Source organism: Balaenoptera physalus (genome assembly GCF_965194825.1).
Source record: "Balaenoptera physalus genome assembly, chromosome: 13".
NCBI lineage: Eukaryota > Metazoa > Chordata > Mammalia > Artiodactyla > Balaenopteridae > Balaenoptera > Balaenoptera physalus.
In genome coordinates this window covers 47,191,609-47,216,965 of record NC_138892.1, presented here as the reverse complement: position 1 = coordinate 47,216,965, position 25,357 = coordinate 47,191,609, and the positions used below count along the sequence as shown (strand labels likewise).

The 25,357-nt window shown below is 38.7% G+C and overlaps 1 protein-coding gene across 2 annotated transcripts in view; it reads right to left on the bottom strand.

The window, feature by feature from the left end:
* PTPRR (protein tyrosine phosphatase receptor type R) overlaps positions 1-25,357 on the bottom strand; it is a 259,744-nt gene that overhangs the window by 210,253 nt on the left and 24,134 nt on the right. The gene's annotated exons all lie outside the window — the stretch shown is intronic.

Genomic DNA, 25,357 nt, shown 5'->3' with positions numbered 1-25,357 from the left:
CCTTTATAAGACTGTTTCATTGCAGAAGTGAATGTGGATCCACACTGCGTGGATTAATGGAAACTGAGAAAGTGAAGGTAGACTCTTTCAAGATGCCTGACTTTGAGACTATAAAATAGAATATATAGTATTTAGTACTTATTTTATCTTGCATGAAATAAGCCAGGAAGCATAAAATATCCTGTTAACATATTTGGGAGATGGATGTTGGCAGTGGTGGGAGAATAAAAATAATTTGGTTAAACTTTTGAAATCTATACATAATGAATATGATTGGCCACTTGTGAAATTGTCTATGAATGTGTGATAGGAATTTGGGAACACATAAAAGCCTAATTAAGGTGACAAGATTTAACTCAGGGAGACAGGAAAAGAATCTATGCAAAACCTAGAAAGCAAGAACATAACTCAATTATATTGTTTCTCAACAACAGACTGCAAGATAAAAGTCAGCCTGGGGGCACAGAAGAGGAGCTAGTACGAGACAGAGGTTAGTGGCATTTACCTAGCTGGTGGCAGCCATGGGGTGTGCTGCTCAGATCTCCCTTCAAGAGAAAACCTGTTGTTGATGGTGTCCAGCTGCTGTGCTTTCAGGCTCCACCAGAATTTCATGCTGAGGTCATACTCTCTCCTCACCATTCCAGTCAACCACTGAGCTCAGCAGGGGCACAAAAGCCAGGCCCTTCCTGCCCAATGTGGGACAGGCAATCTTTCCTACGGGCACTCGTTTCCCATCAGGCTGGCTGAGCCTTTCTCAGAGCTGCGCTTCAGTCTGAGGATCTTCTTAGCCAATCCTTCCTTATTCCCCTCTCTCATTTCACAGGAATGGTCCTACAAACTGCCCCGTTCTTTTACTCTAGTTGCCTAGTCAGTTCTCAATCCAGTTTTCCACAGTGACTATTTCCAACCTTCTTCATTGTTCTCAAAAGCTCTCTTCCCATCAGTGATAATAAATCAGAGAGAACTCCCCTAGAATTCCACTAGCATACACACTGGTGTCTTGTCATCCATTTCAGGCTCCTCTGGGTCTTTTACAGTGGTTCTAATCAAAATGATGTCCTTTCTTCTATGTGGGAACAAACCCTCTGCCTGAGAGCTCTGGCTTCTCAGAAATGCTGCTCTAGGGACTTCCCTGGTGGTGCAGTGGTTAAGAATCCGCCTGCCCAATGCAGGGGACACGGGTTCGAGCCCTGGTCCGGGAAGATCCCACATACCGCAGAGCAACTAAGCCCATGTGCCACAGCTACTGAGCCTGCACTCTAGAGCCTGCGAGCCACAACTACTGAGCCTGCGTGCCACAACTACTGAAGCCCACACGCCTAGAGCCTGTGCTCTGAAACAAGAGAAACCACCATAACGAAGAGTAGCCCCCCCTCGCCGCAACTAGAGAAAGCCCGTGCACAGCAACGAAGACCCAACGCAGCCAAAAATAAAAGAATAAATAAATTTATTTAAAAAAAAAGAAATGCTGCTCTAGCCCCTTTCTCTCGATTCAGTCTTAATCTCTTCTTCTCTCTTGGTTGCTTTCCATTCTGTATCAGAACATTGTTGGGGAAAAAAAATTTCCTCTACATTTCTAGGTTCTTCCGGCTAGTCTAGTAATTAAATTGCCATAAGGTAGATCGATAGGGGAAATCACATTTTCATTTCATATGTAGAAATATAAGACTCAGAGAAATGGCCAAAGCAGGCAGCTTTATACCTTTAAGACAAAGAAACAATGTGTTTGTGAAGAACAGACAAGACAAAGAAACATAGGCTTGGGTACTAATTAGTGAAGAATCTAAGTAGAGTTTGTTTACACAGCCTTCTGGACCCTGAATTCTCTATCTCTGGTGATGAGGATGTCTCTCTACCTCCTGGTGAGGGAGGGTATCTTTCAGAGGGGAGATTTCTTTCCTGCTTTCAGGGGGGGACAAGAGGAGGGTCAGAGTGTTCACCTTGGCACGTAAAAATGCTCAACCAGTATTTGCTGAGTAAATGAAGGGCTCCTATGCAATAGGATTTAGAGTAGGACAAGGCTACAGCAAACTAACAGTGATAAGAAAGTTCCATAGAAGAAGCTCCTCTTGGCCTAGCAGGAAATGAAAGGTGAGATACCCACATGGGGAGAAAATGCCAGCTAGGAAGGAAGATTAAAAAAGATCTCACAGCACAGTCTCTAAGGGCATTTGTTAACATTATGGTTAAACCATTTCCTTGCCATGGGTTTCTGTAAAATTAATTTCACATGTCGTCTTTCCCATTCCTAGAATTGATAAGTATTTAATTTTGAAACGTTTTCATATGGTGGCTTTAAAGTTGAGCTTGAGAAACTGCCTGGCAAATGGAAAATAGGATAAGCTTTCATAGAGGTCATCAGTCAGATTGTGAAATCTATAAAACCATAAGGCTGGGCTGTTCTGTTCCAAATATCCTTGTGGAGATTGAATTCCAATGGCATCCATGCAAATCTCCCAGGGCCTTGTGGAATGATTGGGATTGATCTCAGTCTGGGCTGTGTTCTGGGTTATACTGAACTCAGGTCACACAGAGACCTTTGTTCAGTCAGGGCTTGGGTAAGCAGATGTGTCCATTCTCCCCATCCCAAATTATGGTCCTCTGCCTATAGGAGTTATGACCTCATTGAAGGACCATCAATCTCTTTCATTGTATGTGCAAACACATCACTGTGCACATAAACAGGTGGCTTTAATTGGCTACTGCCTTCCAAATCTAGTTCTAGAGGAATAAAATTTGGATTTCAAAACCAGGCTGTAAACTTAAATTCAGAATGGAATGATCCTCAGACTGTCATGCTCTTTTAAGGAAGAATTTTAAACAGAATAACATCTGGCCAGAGGGTGAGGGCACAAGGCAAATATATCAGTATTGCTCATGATCAGACCTTTCTTTCCCACACCAATCCAGTCAGTATGACAAAGTTTATGATTAGTGGTGGAGAAAGTAGGGCGATTGCCCACAGTCCCCAGGAAAAAGTGAAGCAGTGTGCAAAAAGTTAGAAGAGCTTGAACATTCTCCAGGGCCTACTTAAAAAGAAATGTCTTCACAAGTTTAAATCCCACCTTCAGCTTTGCAGCCCTGGAAAAGTTACCTGTTGGTGGCATACATGAGCCTCAGTTTCCTCATCTGTAAAATGGAGATAATGATGCCTCTTTTACAGACTTACAAGTATTATAACTAGCATTGTTAAGTGTACAATAACTAGTAGACCTAATTATTTGTATTAAAGAAGGGAACTAAGATGGTTAGGGAATTCAAAGGGTAAAAACTAACGAAATTATATAAATAACTTCAGAACAATAAAGTATACCAGCCATTCCATCTATTGTTTAATTTATCAAAAAGAAAGAAAGAAAAGATCAATTAATTTATCATTAATAATAGCATCTCATTTGGGGTCTAAAAAAAATGTTCAAGTTTATCATAGCAAGTAAGTAAACATAAAAGGAAGATGGAAACAGGATGGCATGAGGATTGGTCTAGTGTCAAGGTTGCTGTAGAATATGTCTTCTTATCAACAAATTGCCCTATTCCCTACTTGGGGCCTAACACTATTTTTTGCTTTTTTATACAATTATAGCTCACGATAACTTATGCTGTATCTGACTAGCATTGATCAGAATGAAAATAAAAGAGAAACAATGTGCACTGACCAGAAGATGACTGTAATTAAATAAAGTCCCACAACTCAACATGACTGTAAGTATGTTTAATATACCAGGCTCTCAGCCTCCTAAAATTAATTAACTCCCTAATGAAAGTTGTCTGCTATCAGAATTACCAGTTTACATTTTTTTCAACAATATAGCCATGACAGTTTTCAATTAAGATTCAAAAAGCTCGGGGCTTCCCTGGTGGCACAGTGGTTGAGAATCTGCCTGCCAATGCAGGGGACACGGGTTCGAGCCCTGGTCTGGGAAGATCCCACATGCCGCGGAGCAACTAGGCCCATGAGCCACAACTACTGAGCCTGCGCGTCTGGAGCCTGTGCTCCACGACGAGAGAGGCCACAATAGTGAGAGGCCCGCGCACCGCGATGAAGAGTGGCCCCCACTTGCTGCAACTAGAGAAAAGCCCTCGCACAGAAACAAAGACCCAACACAGCCAAAAATAAATAAAAAAAAAAAAAAAAAAAAAAGATTCAAAAAGCCAAGTCCTGATGAGCAAGGAAATCATAAATGATTTATGAGTGTCCTACTTTTATGCAATGTTACATCTATTATTCTGCTTTAATCCCCTAGCATGCTCTTTAATTCATAAAAAATTAATGCCAAGGCTATTTTATAAAGATTATACCCACTTTGAAGGTAGTTATTCCAGGAAGCATATTCTAAAACTAAGAATGCAATCTTCACAAATTTAGCAAGCTGATTCCTCAAATGCCTAATTAAATATTAATCATTTCTTTTTGTTTAATTGACATCCTTTTCAGTCCAATGATTCTAACGAACCAGTCGTTATCATTTCTTTTTGCTTTATAAGAGGGTGAAGTATTTCCCAGGTACTTTTATTACTTTTTTCCCGTTCAGAATGGAATGACTCAGGAACAGCCACTCGTTGAAAAACATTCAGCACTTAAAATGGTTGAGTCCCTGTTCAGAACGACTTGCTGGGAGTATGAAGCCGTCAGAATTCTTGGTTTCCTTTGATCTTCACTTTGGCCACAGTGCTATTTGACAATCTCTCCTTCATTAAATTCTCCTGTCATACTAGGATCCCAGATTAAGGCAACATTCTGGGCGAGTGTTTTAACGATAGCCTCTCTGAATTAAAGGCAGATGAAGCAAAATTGTAGGGATACAAAAGATAATTTCAGAGCCATCCCAAAAGAGCCAAGCCTCATGTAAAACGTAACTGCGCACTGGAAAATCAGGAACTGAGATTCTCCTCCATCCCTCAGTCGCTGCGCTATTTCTGCATAATCATTTTGCATGTAGCCAGACTGGGAGTTGGTCCCTAACCCATAGCATGACCCATTTGCTCAAGCATCTGCTGCCAACTTTAGACAGACCATTTCTCTTGATGTGAGTTCTCAGAATGAAAAAACCCTAAAGGGCTAGGTTCATTTCTTGGGAGTGCCCTTTGCAACAGGCCATGTCGTGGGTTCCTGGTCAGGTTAAGGATAGGGTGTCCTTGGCTTAGAAGTCTTTCTGTGGTCCCATCAGCTGTGGCCAGGAACAGAGGGTCACATGATCGATAGGGTTGCTTTTCCAGGGCCTATGGGAGGGCAAGCCGTCACAGCGATTGCAATTGCTAACTCATTTAAAGATGCAACATTCATTTATAAATAAGTTCTCATAAATGTTAGCTACCATTATGAATATGGCATTACCATCATTTATTCATTCATTCAGTATATATTCATAAGTCATCCACTATATGCCAGTCACTCTCTGAGACTGTGGACATAAAGAGGATGAAAGTCTTTATTTGGAATAAAGTAGATTCTAAATTTTAAGAAACTGATATACTTATGAGACAGTCTTAGGAAGAGGGAAAGGATGGTCACTTTCCCAATGACAGGTAGAAAATTTTGCCTCCAGTGCAATGGAAATATTAAACTGATGATTAGGAATGCTTGGCCCAGGTGTTGGTGGATCAAAGGCCGCAAGTCAGGCTGAAAAAAGAAATAGCCAAAGGGAAAATCCAACCTATCTGCAAATGTCAGGATGATGCTGGATGACAAGGATCATTCTCTGCTTTGCCCGGATACCCAAGGATTAACACAAAGTTTTCTAGTACATATAGAGAAAGCTACTGTCCCTGCCTTAATTATCTGAACAAATGTTCTCTAATATGTATGTTAATGCTGTGGTTTGAGAATCATGATTGTAAACTCCGATACTTAAACTACAAACAGGGTCCAAACAGTTAAAATAAGTGAAACAGGCCAGTGTAATTCATCATCAGACAGTATCAGGGACTACGATGAATGGGAAAGCACAAACTCTGTCTAAAGTGGAAAAGTGGAAGCTGTTAATGCAGCCATTTGAAAACACGGCACTGTGATGCCAGATCTCCCAATTTAAAAAAAAATTTTTTTTAATTTATATTTATTTTTTTTCTGGTTCTTTTTAAAAACATTTTTTATTGGAGTATAATTGATTTACAATGTTGTATTAGTTTCAGGTGTACAGCAAAGTGAATCTGTTATACAAATACCAATATCCACTTTTTTTAGATTGTTTTCCCATATAGGCCATTACAGAGTATTGAGTAGAGTTCCCTGTGCTATACAGTAGGTCCGTATTAGTTATCTATTTTATATATAGTAGTGTATATGTGTCAATCCCAATCTTCCAATTTATCCCTCCCTCCCCCACTTACCCCCCAGTAACCGTAAGGTTATTTTCTACATCTATAACTCTATTTCAGTTTTGTAGATAAGTTCATTTGTAGCCTGTTTTTAGATTCCACATATAAGGGGTATCATGATATTTGTCTTTCTCTGTCTGACTTATTTCACTCAGTATGAGCATCTCTAGGTCCATCCATGTTGCTACAAATGGCATTATTTCGTTCTTTTTTATGGTTGAGTAATATTCCATTGTACATATGTACCACATCTTCTTTATCCATTCCTCTGCTGATGGACATGTAGGTTGCTTCCATGTCCTGGCTATTGTGAATAGTGCTGCAATGAACATTGGGGTGCATGTATCTTTTAGAATTATGGTTTTCTCCAGATATATGTCCAGGGGTGGGATTGCTGGGGTATCCCAATTTTTAAAGAAATACTCGAAATGCCAATTTTTGTATAAAACCCTCAACTTAAGAAAAAATGCACTGAAGTGTATTCAAAATTTATCTGTGGGCTGCATCCAGATTGAGGTCTACCAAACTGAAAGTCCTGTTTGACAGCAAGAAGCACAAATTGGCATTGCCACTCACACTCTTGCCTTGAGGAGGTACACATGAGGGAAACTCTGAATTCTGTGTCTCAGGAGATGCTGGGGCAGTCCTGAGCTGCCCAAAGTGGGGTATCATCACCAATGGAGAAATCACCAGGATCAGTGACTGTGGTATGCTGAATAATAGGCCCCTAACGATGTCAACATCTTCCTCCTATGAATGTGACTTTACAGGGCAAAAGGGTCCCTGCAAATGTGATTAAGTTCAGTATCTTGAACTTGTCAGAAGAATGAGAGGCTTCTAGAAAAGTCCACCATCCTTAAGCCATCCTGACAACCATCATGTACAATACACACAGTGTGTTCCTAGAGCTTGTTAAAGAAGGGCTTAATTATCACAGCTTCCGACTATGTGCTTATAGCATTCAGCAGCCTTCAGGCTTTGCAAAGATTCACAGTGACATTTGCACCAAGGTTTTCAAGGTTTACTGCATTAACTGATCAGAGGATATGTAAAGTGGTGTGAATTCACAGATTTGATCCTAAAAAAACAGGCAAAGGACGTGAACAAATTTTGGAAGGGATTAAAAGTACAGCCAACACTTGGAATATAGAGGTTCGGTGGATTTTGAAATCCAAAACCAATGTCACAAACTCGAAAGATTTCAGGAGCCAGGCAGGAAACCCAAGGAGTAAAGGAAGAGGGATGTACCATCTGTAGGGCTAGTGCAGACTGAGTTGCAGGCCCTGCTTGAAGGCCTTCCCCTGGGACTTCCACCACATCCCCGGAGCCAACAGACTCATCTGTGGGCTAACTTCAGTTCACAGACCTGGAGCATGTGAGCCCTCTGACTAATGGACACTTTGCTAAAAAAGTCAACAGCGCCAAACTCAGCCTGAGGGAAACGAAGGATATAGGAGCTGTTTGTCTTCAGAGCCATCCCTACATCAAATCACCCTCACTGCCACCTCTTAGGTGTCCGCACCCTGTACTTCCCACTCTGACTCTTCAGATCTCCACTAACCCCAGGCCTGATTTAGCCCAACTTAAAGAATATTCCAGGCCTAGATCACTCTCTTTGTGGGCAAGATTATGTTATCTGAAGACTCATTTATTCCTTTGGGACAAGGCTAGGGATCTACAGCCCCTCATGTACAGCAATACACATCATCATGCCAGGATCAATAAGTCACGCTACACAAATAAACAATTTGGTGGCAATATCTGGAAAATTTATATGGGGATTATCTCAGTACCTGAGTATTGCTAGATATCAAGACTTTATTCACCCCAGATAACCTGGAAATTCAGTGCCATTATTAAATTATCCTCTACTGGTGGAAATGTAGACTGTGACAGAGTATATATTTGGGGGCAGGGATCTCTCTTCGCTTCATATCACACCTTGGCCTCATTTTCGTAAAGAGAATAATAATGGTCAGTGGAGAAATCTGAAAGAATTCAGAGAAGTAACAATACGAGCTTTCAGAGTGGCTCTTTTAAACTTATTTTTGAAAATATAGATTTCATCTTTCTGAACAAAAACCCATGGAAATAAATTGAATAACCTGACTTTTTAACTTGGAACTCATATAGATTTTTCATAAAGGCCATGAACAGAATTGAAGTGATATGTAATTTTTTTTAAAGTTCACAATATCTTTTAAAGGTCACTTAAGGGGCTTCCCTGGAGGTGCAGTGGTTGAGAATCTGCCTGCCAATGCAGGGGACACGGGTTCGAGCCCTGGTCTGGGAAGATCCCACATGCTGCGGAGCAAGTAGGCCCGTGAGCCACAATTACTGAGCCTGCGCATCTGCAGCCTGTGCTCCGCAACAAGAGAGGCCGCGATAGTGAGAGGCCCGCGCACCGCGATGAAGAGTGGCCCCCACTTGCCACAACTGGAGAAAGCCCTCGCACAGAAACGAAGACCCAACACAGCCATAAATAAATAAATAAATAAAATTAAAAAAAAAAAAAGTCATTTAAAATGTGGATGTAAATAGAACTTTTTTTTTGTCTGCATTGGGTCTTAGTTGCCGCGCGCAGGCTTTTCTCTGGTTGCGGCGAGAGGGGGCTACTCTTCGTCGTGGTGCGCAAGCTTCTCATTGCAGTGGCTTCTCTTGCTGCGGAGCTCGGGCTCTAGGCGCGCGGGCTTCAGTAGTTGCGGCACACGGGCTTAGTTGCTCCGTGGCATGTGGGATCTTCCCGGACCAGGGCTCGAACCCGTGTCCTCTGCATTGGCAGGCGGATTCTTAACCACTGTGCCACCAGAGAAGCCCCGTAAATATAACTTTATGTTCAGAAAGAGTTTTTATTTCATGTTTGTAAAAATATTTACTCATTTCTATAGAAGGTCATATAGTGGCACATAAAATAGGCTTCACAAAGACAGGTGAGTTCAGTGCACAGACGCTGGAAGGGTCTGCCTGAGTTCAAATCTTTTCTCCATGACATATTTCCCATCTTAAATGTCTTTTGAAAAAAAGATGGCAGAAACATCCTGATGCCTAACAAGTCAACTATTCCATTCTTTTTGGGCAAGGGTAGAGGTGTGACAATAAAAACCTCTAAATGTAATAAGTTTGGTAGAGGGCTTGTTCATAGATAGTATCTCAATAAATGGTGGCTATTATAATCCATCCAGAGATTCCTACTACAAGAAATACAACACTGAACTTTAAAACCATTTTATGATACCTGACATTGGTGCATAAAACAACTATTTCAAAGTGTTTTCATATGCATTGATTCATTTGTTCCTCACCAAAATCCTTGTGAGGGAAACGGAACAGACATTAATATCCTCATTTTTCATGAGAAAAATTGAGATTCAGGTGATCTGGTTCAAGATTCTCAGTCCGTGATGAGCTTTCAGTCTCAAGTGAGCCACCTCATATTTCTGGGCCTATCTGAAAAATAAGTGAATTAGACAGGTAGGTGGTGTGTAAGACCACTTCCTCTACTAGTACTTGTGCAAATTTAAAGATCAAGTGGTGGGAACAGGCCAGACTGCACTGTGTGGTAAATTGATCAGGCTGCCAACTTGTGGCACTGAGCTTTGAGACTTTACTCCTCTTGCCAGTGCCTAGATTGTGATGGAACCCTGAGAGAACGTGTGCCAATCAAGATGCCTGGGAGAGCTGGGTGTCTAGTGATTTCATTTACAAAGAGAAGTGATTGCACAGGAACCAGAATTCTTTTTTTGTTGTTATTTGTTTTTGTTTTTTTAATTACTTGGGAACCAGAATTATTAAAACCCATTTTCTTTGGAGTATTTTCATCCTGAAGTTAAGCTGGATGGGAGGGCTAGTCTTGAACAGAAGTCACCTTTGTTGATTCTAAAATCAAAGCAAAAGGAATTTAAATGATCAATGAAAAAAGTCTTTAAGATAGCCGAAGGATTTTCTGACTATGCATGAACCTATGGAATCCTTTGGCAAAGACTCCATTCCCTGGGAGAGGGCTGGGTGCACAGGACCACACTCAGCATGTATTCTCTCTCCTTTTGCGAGCCATCTTCGCTCTCTTCTACTGGGGTCATTTGTCTAGGCTACAACTTTACCCTGAGACGATACCAGGGACATGGTCAGGGGAGGTAAGAAAGAAAATAAATGTTCACAGACACCAACACTCAGGACACTGTAAAGACCAGAGTCTGTAAATTTCAGTGATGTGGTGGCAGGATGCAGGGAGAGTGAGTGACAAACAGAGTTTGTCATTAAAGAATCTGTCAGTATGTCATGATGGAGGTGATCACCTTTTTCTAAGCTGGTGATTTGAGGTTATACATTTTTCTTGCTGTGTGATAAGTGGGTTCTGAGGCTATTAATACCCCAAGCACACTGAAAATGGTGTCCAGTGGTTATAAATAACAGACCCCAGCCTTTTAACTGCTGCTCATCAGCTAACTTTTTGGAAAACAAATTTTTCTTAAGAACTGAATAATTACTGAAGTATCAAGCTAAACTCATAAACGGTACTCTTTGGGTCTTCACTGAGAGTTTATTGGCTGATGTTTAAATGTTTAGGGCAAATGCTGTCCTCTGGTTTTAAAGTCCAAACTTTTCAAACATATCAGAGACAACCAAGCAGGTAGGATGGAGGCAGGTACAGCCAGTGACGCTGAGACATTCAGAGGAGTAAGGAAGCTCACAAAACTAACAGACTGCACAATGTAATAAAGGAAATCAACTGATCTGCCGTCATCCAGAAAGGGCAAGTTATTCTTGGTAGCGTCTTTAAGAAACTAGAAGTAATAATGAGATATAAATTTATACCTATCAGTCACAAAAATACTGATAACATCGCTGCTGATAGGGATGAAGGGTGGCTACTTAGTACTTATGGGTAGAAATGCAAATTACTACTGTCTTTTGGGAAACAAATCCAGCTATATACTACTTCAGTCTGGCAATATCACTTTTGGGAATCTATTCTGTAGAAATAAAAGCACTAGCATGTAGCAGCATATGTACAAAGATGTTTTTATAACATTATTAATAGGGCCAAAAATAAGGGTGGAAACAATGTGAATTACTATGAATAGAGAAAGGGTTGAATAAATTATGGTATAACCACATCATGAAGTAGTATGACCATTGACTAGAAAAGTTTTCCATGAGTATCAGTGGGACAGAAAGGAAAAAAGAGCAAAGAAGTATTTGTAACATACCATTTTTGTGGAACATAAAATGACAAAAATTCCAATATAGGTATATGTATACATGTACATATATGTGTGTGATCATGCATATATATGGATATGTATGTGTGTGTGGATTATATGAGCATGAAGAAAATAAATAAAAGGATACATATTAGGTTCTTAGTATGAATGACCAGGAGAATATGGGGGTTCAACAGAAGAAGATAAAGTGGATGAAGGGAAGGAGGACAGGGGAAGGAAAACACAAAACATACTAAACAAGAATGATTACAATAAAAATAAAATGATTTCTCACTTATGTAGAACTATGCATGCACAAGCTTATCCACATATAAAGAAACTAGGGAAAGATAAATGAAAGAGTTAAATGTGCCTTGTAAAAATGACCATGATATATCGTTAAGTAGAAAAAAAAGAGACAGCCACAAGAAAGTTACTTTTAAAAGGAGGCAAATATAAACGTTTGAACACAAAACAATTAAAATTTTGTATAGCAAAATACACCATAAAAAAAGAGAAATGAGAATCTCAAAATAAATCTATGCAACCCATATGGCAAAGGGATTATATCTCAATAAACAGAGATTCTACAAATTGTTAAGAAAAAGATAATTAACCTGATACACAAGTTACAAATAAGCAATTGCATGAGAGGAAATCCAAATATTCAACACACATGAGAGATGCTCAGTCTTTTACATGGTCACAAAATGTAAATGTAAGCAATAACGAGGTGCAGTTCTTCCCCCCCTCCCCAGATCAGCAAAAATGAAAAAGAATCAACAATCAGCTGCTGCTGGAGAGATTTTGAAACAGTCAGGTGTCTTTATACATTACTGGTCAGAGGGTGAATTGCTACAACTGTCCAGAAAATAATAATTTGGTAATATATTAAATACTCTTGGGATAAATAATCTCTTTTGAAAATCTCTTATTCATATATATAAAAATACATAAATGAACAATATATACTTATGTACATACTATATGTATAAGCACATATGTGTGTAAATATATATACACACATATACACACATACATATATATGTTCTTTTTTCTCTAAGGGTGTATATTAAAGACATTTATTGCAGCAATTTTGTCGTGGCAATTACAAAACACATAAAGAACAACCGAATGTACACTGAAACTGAGGAATAGTTTAAGAAAATGTGGTATATACAAACTTCAAAATTTTAAATTATTTAGAATTAGTCTTCTGTTTAGAAGAAATAAGTCAAATTTATATCTAAAGACTTCAAGGTATATCTATGACCTGTTATTATTAAGCAAAGCAAGCTGTAGAGTCTGACCCAATTTTTAAAAAAACAATTAAAAACACTATATATGCATTTAAAATAAAGAAATGTGTAATATAAATTTAAAAGATTCACATCCCTACATAATTATAAAGGTAAGCTTCAATTACCTAGAGTGTGTGTTTATATGTGTGGAATCTTTATTACCCAATCTTCTCTAATAAATTGGGAATAAATGATGAGGTTATTAATAAATTATTAGGTTATCAATAAGTTAGTCTGCATTTGGATTAATAACACCTTTAAAAAATAAAAGTCTTTTTTTGTAACAGAAACTACTGACAATACAGCAAATGTTAAGATCCTGACAGCAATTAATACATTATTTTACTTCAGAAAACTCTAGGCAAAAAGAAGGCATTGCATCTGGGAGCGTGACAAGAGGTGAACACGGAGCAGGTGTTAGGACATTCTGGCTGACAGAAGAGATGGTTAGGCTTTCAGCAGATGAGAATAGCAGGTGGGAGTTTCACAAGACATGGCCAATGGCAATATGAAAAGCTACCAGGAGGTAGAGGTGTGGGCTGGCTGTGACATCCGAGGTCAAAGACAGAACTAGTAATAAGGCAGGTTTCCAGGCTCAGAGAAACTGAAGTGCCGGTTGGCTGAACAAAGCAGACACTCAAGAAAGGAAGGTGATGTCAAGAACCCAGGTAATTAGCAATGGAACTTAAGGAGGGTTTTAGTCAGGGCCGCCACGTGTGGTTGCGTGGGCTGTGTGATGCACAGCTTCAGGGGATGCTGTTGGCTTAAGCTACAGTGTGAGGGGTACCTCCTATGTATGTATATGAAGGCAAGAAGCCCATTACAGTACTGGGATTTTACCCCAAGATCAGAGTAGATCAGCAACAAAACTGACAACCTGCTGATTATCACCATCACCATCATCACCACCACCACCACCATGACTGTGCCAGCTGACATTATGACAATGTGCTATGCTTTACAGAACACATTCACTGGTCCTAGAAAGAGCCAAAGAAGGTAGCCAGGTCAGATATTACAATTGTCATTAAAATGGAAGAACAAAGACTCAGAAATGTTCACTGACTTGCCCAAGATCTCAAAGGTAGTCAGTGGCAGAACAGGCATGTGAACTCCAGACACCTCCTTCTAAAACCATTCTGTTCCCACTGTCTTAAACTGCTCACGACGGGAATGAAGATTGGTCCATGACATTGGGATTGGGTTGAGGTTGGGGCCTGCTGAGCAGTGAGCCAAACAGATCATCATACACATTGTAATTTTAAAATATGAATTATATTTTCTTATTTTTTCAAACCCAAGGGGTAAACAAATTCTCCTTGGAAAGGGATTTCCTGCTGTGTAGCATTCAGACTCAACTTGTCCATACTGATTTCTATTTTGTTGTAGTGACTATTTGTTTAGACAGAACATATTACACAAAGGATTTATGGCAGCTTACAAAAACACATACAATACAAAATAAAATTGAATAAAAAGTAAGGAAATGAGGAAATTGAATTAGAAGGAAAATGAGTGAAGAAAAGAAAACAACCAGCCAAGAATGAGGTTAGTTCACAAAATAAATAAGGCCCTCAATAAAGTTCTCTCTATTTGCTAGAGGTAGACCACACATTTGGCTCTCGGCTTTTCAGCAGTCAAGAAAAAGAGGGAAACATGATTCACAGCATTTAAAAGATACAATTATAAGCCAGTGGCTCAGGAGAAATACAAGTATTCTTGGTACTAAGACTAGAAAGCTAAATTTTCCATTGTTTCATATAATGCTAACAATAGCAGTCAGTTTTTATAAGGATCTTACTATGTGTCAGGCATGATGCTAAGTGCTTTGAATGCTTTATCTCATTCAATTCCCACATGAATATCATAGGATGTGTATTATTAGTATCACTGTTTTTACAAATGAGGAAAGTGAAATACAGAGATGTTAAGTAAGTCCCTGAAGGAAACACAATTAATAAGTACCTAATTTGGGATTCCAACACAGTTCTGCTGACTCCGAAGTTATGCTTCTACCACACAGCTTCCGTTTGGGAGCTATACCTTGATCCAATCCCTAAGTATCCCTGAATATACAATAGAATCCCTCAATATCCAATCTAACATAGTCCCCACCACTTCCTCCCTGCCACGTAATTTCATTTTGTTTTCTTCATCGCACTTACCACCATCTGAAATATCTTCAATTGCTCAACTTATTTTACTGTCTTTCTCCTATCAGAATGTGAACTACACAGCTGCAATGATCTTGTTTATCTTGCCACTCTTGTATCACCAGAGCCTACTTTACTGCCTAAGACATAGGTGGTACTCAATGATATTTCTGAATGAATGAATGTTTCAAGGGCAAGTATTAGGTGTTCATCAAACCTTTTGCATGTCTGAGGATACAGTTGCCCCTACTTATTCTCAGTTCCTTCTCCAGTCTCCATAATTTATCTCTACTGGTTACTCATCAAAAATATATTGTTTTCTAAAACTTGGCTATTTTTCATAATCCAGCTTGGCATAGACTTGATTTTATTCAGTTGATCTTGTAATTTCAAAAATTATGTTTAAGAATAAAGATGATACCATCACTTGTCATACATGAAGAAATTTTAAGACATTCATTTGCCCATAAAAAAATGATTGCTGATTTCTAAAAGTCTACTTTCAAAGAATTTGCATAGAGGCCTATTCCATACAGATTTTGCTATTTGCTGCCCAATAATTCCTATTTAAAAAACAGACCAGTTCTAAGCAACTTAATGGCTTAAAGCACAATGAACCACATGTTAACTTGTTCTGGTTAAACACCTAATTCTAGTTGCCATGTTTTCAGGCAGGAAAAGTAGTCAAATTCTTAAACAGTGCAGCTTCACTAGGTCAATAATGCTCCCATTATTAGAAAATTAGGAGGCTTTTGAACTACAGACACAAGAACACATATAGAGCCCCAAGATATTCAGAATAAATGAAAGACATTCATAAATGCAATCCAGGAAATCTGGGATTAAGACTGTTAGCCCTGATTGTCTTAATTCATATTCTCAGTGTTCTCTAAGTCTTTCCAGCTCTCTTGGAATTTGTATCACATGGCTGTCATTTCCAGAAAGGAGGGCAAACAAATCTCACAAACATCGCTCCCTGCAATCTTAGGAACTGTCTGTGAACATTTGGCCTATCCCTCAAAAGTAGGTCTTTTTTCTTCTTGTTTCTTTGAAGTTTTCTGTTGCTAACTTACTGTTTCAGTTAAATGACTAAATCATATGAAAATGTAGGCTAAATTGAAAGATATGTAAAGTTGATGATGTCCTCTTGATTTATTTTTCTGGATTCAGTTGGTACAAATGTAGCAGACACGTAAGGAAAGAAGCAACTTGGGCTATGAATAATGGCTGGATTATACTTTCATACTTCAAAAAGAAAATTTGGAAAATGTATAAAGTACAAGATAATGACTCATCTCCTCTATGAAAACACAATGATAAATGGCTAAGGTGCTGCGATATTGTGATTTATAATAAGAAAAAACATTTTGGTCTTCACCCACAGTTCCTGGCACCCTTATAGTTTCCTACATAAGAGCAATGGAAACATCTTTCCTAATTTAGTTTTATTCCCAGTTCCTGAACTAACTCAAGTCATGAAGGTGAAAGGGGTATATTTTGTTATTCATAACAAGCCCTTTCACCCACACCTGACTTCATGTTAATGAGGTGACTTTTGGACCACCCATCCCCCTAAAGATGAGGGCACGTTGCCAGGAGAAATAACCTAATGATGAGAGGGACAGAATTTTCAGTCCAATCCCCCAGCCTCTAGGGAAGGGAGAAGGGTTGGAGGTTGAATCAATTACCAATGACCAACAATTTAATCAATCGTGCCTATGGAATGAAGCCTCTATAAAAACCCAAAAGAACAGGGTTCGGAGAGATTCCAGGTTGGTGGAGGTGCTTGGAGAGTGGCTCACCCAGAGAGGGCAGGGAAGCGCTGTGCCCCATCTCACATAACTTGCCCTTTGCATCTTTCCATTTGCCTTTTCCCAAGTTATATTTTTTATAATAAACTGGTAATCTAGTGAGTAAAATGTTATCCTGAGTTCTGTGAGCCACTCCAGCAAATTAATTAAACCCAATAAAGGGGTCGTGGGAACTCCAGTTTATAGCCAGTTGATCAGGAACACAGGTAACAACCTAGATTTGTGATTGGCACCTGAAGTGGAAGGGGGAGGGCAGTCTTATAGGACTGAGCCCTTAACCTGTGGGATCTGATGTTCTCTCCAAGTAGATAGTGTCAGAACTGAATTAAATTGTGGGATACCCAGCTGGTGTCGCAGAATTGCTTGGTATGGCAATTCGCCCCCTGTTCACATTTGGTGGCCAGAAATGTCATGAGTGAAGTATTGAGAGTAATGCAGAGAGTAGAGGAGAAACACAAGAGGAATTCTTCCTTTGCTTTTTGGTGTTAGAAGTGGAATTTGCTATAACAGTTCTGGTTCACGAAAACATGTGGTTTGGGAAGAAAAAGGATGAAAGGGCAGGGGATAAGAACCTTTGATTCCTGGGCGGCCACGTGGTCAGCCATGGTATGAAGCAGCAGCTGTGCTGTGCTCAGTTACTAAAGATAAAAGTTACCAATGAGTAAGCTTCATAACTTTGCTTAGGGAGACAACCTTCTAGAGACTTTTAGCTCCTATGTTTTCTTAAAACGAGAGAAAGGAACAAATTGTATCTACCATCTGAGTTACAGGAATCATCTTGAGAAAACTAAGTCATATGCTGAATGGTGCCAATCCCATCATGCACTGGCAAGGCCAGATGCCCAGAAAGCCCAGTTTAACTATCCATTGGTAGTTAGACTTTAAATATAGCATTGTACAGTAAAAAAAAAAAAAAAACAACTAAGAATGATTTATAGGTATTTATGATTAGAGAGGAACAGAGAAAGAAGAAAGGAAAGAAAGAAAGAGGTACAAAGTCATTCACAGAGGGTGCAAGAGAACAGTTCTTAACAACTAGAAAACCAAAGGTAATTTTTAGACAAGTAAATATTTGCTCCAAAGAAAAGATATCCTCTTTATTTATCTGCAGACTCCATTTGTTTATACGTTATTGTGAAAAGTTTGGACTAAAAGAAGAGTTTTTAAGCTGTAACATAATGAGACACAGCACTTTCCATCTTCTTCAATGAAAAGTCCTGAAATGGAATATGCTCTTAACAGAACATCCTTTTTTTTGTCCTGCTAACTTCTTCGACTGCTTTAAATATTTCCCTTGCTTGAGATTTAAGGTCTATAGAACATGCATAATTTGGCAAGTGCAAAAACATAGATCCCATATTACAATTATATAGAGAGTTCATAAAGAAAGTAGTTTCCCTTAAGATAAGCTCTCTAAATTCTCTCAATATTAAGTAGGTAGTTGCAATGAAAAAAAAATACTCTATTTGATATATTCAACATTTATTTCTCCTTCTCAGAATTAGTTGCCTTAACTTACTGAATGTGTTGGGAATATGTCAATACGTAAAACTGTAAAATCTATTACACAATGGAATTTTTAGCAGCTCATAAAAGTGATGCTATATAAAGATAGTTAATGACATGGAGAAGTGTCCATAATATAAACTAAGTAAAAAAAACTATAAAACCTTATGCATGCAGATTGCATATTTTTATAAAAAATGGTCTACATCCACATATATATAAATGACCATATAGATACATACATCAAGATGACATTGTTATCTAACAGTTAAGGATTATTTTTACTTCCTCCTTTTCCTTTGCTATATTTCTAAATATTCTGAAACTCTATGAAAATGTATTCCTTTTGTAGTTAAAATAAAAACATTACTAAATATCCAATGTCCAATTAGTATGATCATTAAACCAGTTCTCTTAAGACGTCAATAATCCTAATGTTGAGTCTAATTATGCAAAACAAACAGATGTACTGCGTGGTCCAGTGTTGAAACTTCACATAGACATTGCCTAAGCTTGACCTCTAGCATTTCCAGAATGTGTTCCAGCATCCTCCTTGCTGCTCTAGTAGCTAGAAATGTAGAAAAGCAACAGATGGTGACAGTTGTGACTGTCAGGATGCCAAGCTCAAGAATGGAATTTCCACTTGAAGATGATTTTGCAGGGGTACAATAATATCTGGAGAATCTAAGCACAAAGTTTTCCAAAATGCAAACGTTTGGGATTTAAAAAGAAAGGTGATTATGTAAGAAGCTCTTATAGTTTATCATTAAGCCTTTAGGTTAAGAAAAGAGTAGAAAGTTAACCAGATACCTGAAGTAGATCACAGAATTTCTTCTTCTAGACTTTCTTAAAGTGAAATCTAATTTGACATTATAATTCACTTTTTATGATGATCTGTAGGATGGACATTATAGGTCTTTCACCTTTTAACCTCTGGCTCCAACATGGACACCTAGCTATTGATGACTGTATTTTCAGAGCATGAGAATTTACATTATCATTAGCTTAAATAGAATATAATTCATAAAGTTAAATTTTCTGTTGGGAAAATTTATAATACTTTCCCAAAGCAAACCAAAAAATTAACTTACATTAAAAATTACATTAAAAATTAACATGTGTGAGTTTTGAAGTCACACAAATCTGAATTTGAATTCTGCCTCTAGCACTTTTTTTTTTTTTGGATCCCCGACTCTATTAATTTCTTTTTAACATCTTTATTGGAGTATAATTGCTGTACAATGGTGTGTTAGTTGCTGCTGTATAACAAAGTGAATCAGCTATACGTAGACATATATCCCCATATCCCCTCCCTCTTGCGTCTCCCTCCCACCCTCTCTATCCCACCCCTCTAGGTCGTTGCAAAGCACTGAGCTGATCTGCCTCTAGCACTTTTTATTAAGCGATTAACCTGGAGAAAGTTATTGATTTGGGGCCTTGATTTTTTTTGTCTGTAAATTGTCATCTAATCATGAGGGTTTTTTTTTAATGCTCAAAGGTTCTTTGTTGACACAGTTTCTTCCACCTTTACAATATATGATGCAATTTCAGTAGCCATATGGTTTCAGCACACAGCTACCTCTCCTGCAGTTTATATGAGGTCCTTAAATCCTCATGTTCCCTGAACTTTATAGGTAGAAGTGCATAACAAGCAATGGCATAATACAAAGATTCTCCAATTTTGCTTTGAAGACTGTGACACCTAAACTCCAAGATAGTCCCCAGTGATCCCTGCCTCCTGGTATTCATGCCCTCTGCAGTCCCCTCCCCATGAGTGTGGGTGAGACCTAGCAACTCATTTCTAATGAACAGTACAGTGGAAATGATGGTGTGTGACTTGAAGACGAGGTCATACATGGCACTGTGGTGTCTCTCTCTCCTCACATATTCTGGGGGAAGCCATGTCTGAGCAGTCCTGTGGAGAGATCCACGTGTTGAGAAACTGAAGCCTCCTGCCAATAGCCATGTGAGTGAGCTTGGAAGTGAATCCTTCAGCTTAGTCAAGTCTTCAAAGACTTAGTCCTGCCTGACAGCTTGACTGCAGTAAGCCCTGAGGCAGAACTACACAACTAATCTGCTCCCAGATTCCTGACCTTCAGAAACTATGTGAAGTAATAAATAGTCCTTGTTTTGAGCTGCTAGATGTTGAGGTAATATGTTATGCAACAATAGACAACAAATACACAGACCAAATCCAAAATGATAAAGGTGGCAGGGTCTACAGAAAAAAAATGCCATTTTCAAGGAAGACAGGAAAGAAGTTTCTAAAATATAACTACATTTATTTGAAAATCAAGGAAAAGAACTACACATTTGATTGTTTTAATAAAAGTACTACCATATAAAAACATGGCAGAAATTTTTCTCTCAGGCTTTTATATTCATTTCTTCCAGGAACTTGGGTCTAGTGTCCCAGGACTGCATTGGAAGGCATCAGAGTCACATCCTACATTGCAGTAGACTTGTGTCTTATACCCATGTAGTATTTTGGACTTGGTATTTACTATATGGCCCCGAATACCCTTGACACATAATAATTCATAATTTTCCCAAAGCCTGCATTTGCTTCCCATGTTCTGTGAGTTTGCCCACCACGAGCAACTCACTTAGCCTATGTACTAATGTAGCTCTTCTGGTCCCGACCACATAAGCAGTCACTATCAAGAAGTATACAGGCTACAGTGGTTTTCACAAATTTGAAACATTCTTGGGATAAAATATCCTGGGTCCAACAGATTGCCCTAAATCACAGTCCTCATAGGCAAATAGTCTGGGTGTTAGGACACAGCCCAGGTACCTTAATTTTCTCCTGTGTCAGAGTGAATCTGCTGCCTTTTTGGGCCACTGTCAGAGAGTTTAGAGTATGACTTGAGTCACCCATGTTTTTGTACAAGAATCATATTCTTGAGGCCAAGTTGTAAGCTGTCGTATCCTCATTATTTCTTGAAGGGGCTATCATGTCTTAGTAAAAACTTCAGTCTAGATCTCTGCTTTAGCATACATTTAGCTGCTATCTGGTGTCTATTCTGCCTTTGGTTGTTAATAGTGTCCCAATTTTTATTCAGGTAACCTCCTCTCTCATAAACAGATTATGGGTTTTTAGGGATGCTCTCGGGGTAAGGCATATGGTTTAGGTTTGAGATAATTTACCTTATTTTATCACCTGGCCACAAACTGTTCGGGGATGAAGTAAGTAATTAACTTAAATTGGTCTATAGGGATTCTCAGGATATTACTGACAGTTGTGAAAGACTCATTCTTTCCCACTGAATATGAACCTCCAAAGATAAAACTCCAGGAAACCATGATAAGATGAAAAAGACAGAATCAGTCTGAGAATAAAGTCACTCCATGGAAAGCAGAGATGGGAGATTGATCCTGGCCAATTATTTGAGCCCCCGATCAAACTATACCTAAAGCTAGATATACTACAGAAGTGTTGTTATTTGAACCATGAAATGTTCTTTAGTTTTGATTGGGTTCTTGTCACTTGCTACAAAATATTCTTAACCATTAAGCCTTCCCTGACATGGAAGAATTCCAGGGGTAGTTATACAGCTTAAACTCACCTTTTGGGACATTCACTACACTAATACAAAATTATGATTAAACTAATTTGTCTATTAAAAAACAATTATTTATCCACATCACATAACACACTAAATGCTACAAAATTTATTTACTGTAGCAAAGAAATGAGAAGGCAAGACTTTCAAAGCCCTTCAAATCACATCTAGGAATTATCTGTTTACCTGCGAGTTGAAACTCAAAAACTTGGTCAACAGCAGAACCAAGTTGAGGAGAGGCATAAACCAGAGCTCAGGATGTAACTGAAACACAGAGCTATCCAGAGCTTTTGGCTTTAATGGTCTTTGAAATCAACCACTTGATAAAAATCTTTGCAAAGAATGTTTTGTGTCAAAAACAAGAGAATGTCTGTCTGGGTGATGGTCTGGGCAAGTGGTGAGCAAGACAAGAAGCTTCAGGATTCTAGGAATCTCACAGCGACCGTCTCAGGCTCTTGGAGACTCCCCATCATCTTCTCATGTGCTCACAGAAGTCTTCCCACTGTCCCCAAAACTGCCACTATATCTTCTCTTTTCTCCTCCTTCTCCTTCTCCCTCTCTTCCCTCCTTCCCTCCCTCCATCCCTCCCTTCCTTCCTCTCCTGTCCCCTTCCCTTTCCCCTTTCCCTTCCCTCCCCTCCCATCCTTCTTCTCCCCTTTCCTTCCTCATCCTCCTCCCCTTCTTCTTCCTTTCCTCCTATTCCTTCCCTTTATTTTCCTTCCTTCAAGGAAAGGAGTAATCCATAATCTCCCCATCCTTTATATTCCAAAGCCTTCCTATTCCTCAGTTCTCTCATACTTTGCCCAAGCTAAAATGTTCTTCACCCAGCAACCTATGCTGAACTTGCTGAACTGGAAAAGCCTGCATCTGCTTCCACTCTACCATTTTCCCTCACACCCCGGGGTTCCCTCCTTCCTAAAGTGGTAGTCTTGTGGCCTGATGTATATTGATGGAATTCTCAGCACACATTTGGTTAAAGCCATTTTTTTTCCTCCTACCACAGCCTTGACCTTGAGGACATTCATATTCCCTGTATATTGCATTTGCACAAAAATCTTAATAACAGTTTCTTAATTGAACCTCTGGAACATAATTAGAATGCTTTGGGATAAACATTCTAATTGTACCATCCTCTCCTTGGAATAAATAAACTGCATATTTTCCTGACTATAAAAGAAAGAAGATAAAGGAAAAAATTCATTTGTGGACAAATGTTCTTATGAAATGCTTTGTGCCAGAAATTGGGAATCAGGAAAGGAGGAGGGATACATGCATCTTTCATTTCCTGTTAAATTTTTAATTTTAAAACTCATGGTTTTGATGATGTCAGAAACAAGTGAGAGAGAAAGAAACAAGTGATCTCTCCTCTGAGCTAGGAAGATTTAAAAGTTATGTACTTGTATATTTTGGAAGCTGGGAGTGGCTTTTCACTCTGGCTAAAAAAAAAATCGCAATAATTTACCCAATTCAGGAAATGAATACTCATTAATACTGCTCATTTTGGTATAAATTAAGCCACAGAATAATTCTTTGGTACCACAAGAATTCTTTTGGTACCATATATTACACACACACACACACGTATGCAAACACATATCAATTACTCCACCAAAATCATTTAGCAGCTGAAATATCTCCCTTTCATCATGTACGTTCCATTCCTAAATCTCTTTTCTGTAAAGCATGAACCTTCAAATCCGCGGATACTTGGTTAAATGTTGACCCTCTGCTTTTTTGGGTAAGCTGAAAATTATTGATTTATTTAAAAATAACTCCACTTCCCTGGTTTTCCTACTAAGTCACCATGTGCATAAGTAACGTAAGTGGATTACAGGAAACATTAGCACTAGCAATGGTTGTTGCAAGCCACCAGCGCCATGGCACCGTTAGAGACTAGATCAAGAGAGGTTAGGGAAGGCGAATGCCGCAAAATCGCCCATTGCCTTCATGTCACCATCACCCAAAAGAAAAAGCACAGCTTCCTCATGAATCTCCAAACCACAAATGAGCTAAAAGTGAAATGACCTGCCAGAGTTCCTCACTGATGCCTTTTATTCTCCATAATATTAAATTAACTAGACAGTACATGACATTACAAGATAGAACAAACCTCTTGATCCATAATTCACAGCAACTTTAAGAGTTGATGACTATGGGTGGATGATGGTCACTAGAGGAAATATCTCTCCTGAGCCTGAGCATTAGCACAGGCATATCCAGATACAGCGACACCATTAACATCATTTATCTTCACTCAATAGACAGAGTGCATGGCTTTCACCTTCAGAACATCTGTTACTCATGTAAATGCAGAAAAGTTGTTCAAGTATTTCAGGAGGCCAAATGACCCACGTATTTTCTCTTAACAAGAGCTCATCTTATGTTCTCTATTTATGATTTTTATTGGCTTACCAACATTTCTCCCTAGACATTTCCCAAGCAAAACTAGAGACTCCATTTCACTTGTAGATACCCCAAATGATGGGTATTTCTAGATACCCCGAATGATGGCCAGATCATAATAAATATTGAATGGATGCTAGTTGAAAACATCAATGAATGGATCTTTGATTCTCAATACTAAGTGTCCTATATATAGTAGATTAAAAAAATAAAGAAAAGGAAAAAAGCTCATTAATTTTAATTACATTAGGTTTATAGAGATGTTGCCAAAATGCAAACATGGTTTCATTGAATCATCTTGCCTTAAAAGTCAACATATTTGGTCATGGTTGGGAGCAGAAGTGCAATTAACAACCATTTAGCTACTGACTTGTAGTTTTAATGTGGCTCCTCCTATTGTAATTTTAAACTTGAGAGGGACTATAGTCCAAACAGTGTGTCAACCTTAGCATGTGTTTAAAGATACTTCCACAAATTGGGAACCTCTGGCCTGGTTACATACCCTAAGAATACAAAAATGGACCCATTACATCGCCTTGATTAATAAAAGGTGATGCTTGTCCAGTGATATTAGGAATATTTTCCATCAATTACTTCCAAACCATCTTATCTACTCCAGTTGTAGAAAACTCTCCTCCCTGTACATCACTCTCTCCCTTTCAGGGTCTCTTCATTTCTTGCAATTTGAGTCAAGTGACCAGAAGATCTTTAATAAGTACTATTTATTTACATAAACTGAGACTCAGGCCTATCTGCTTAGAACAGATTATCACAGAAGTCAGGAGGCTCCGTACAGGATATGATCCAACGTAACTGTAAGGACTTCCTGAAGCAATTTTTTGTTCAAATTATTAAACACCTACTATGCACGTTGCATTGTGCTGTGTAGAGAAGATACAGACAAGGTTTCTTATTTTATGGACTTACGTTCAAGAGGAAGCCAACAGATAATAATCAAGTAACCAAAAAGAAATACCAGAGAATAAGAAGTGCTATGGTAAATAGTCATTGAGATCCAATGATAACTATTCACCATTAGGTTTTGTTTTCTTGTTTGTTTCAAAGTATCAACCACAGAGGAAACCATCACATGAG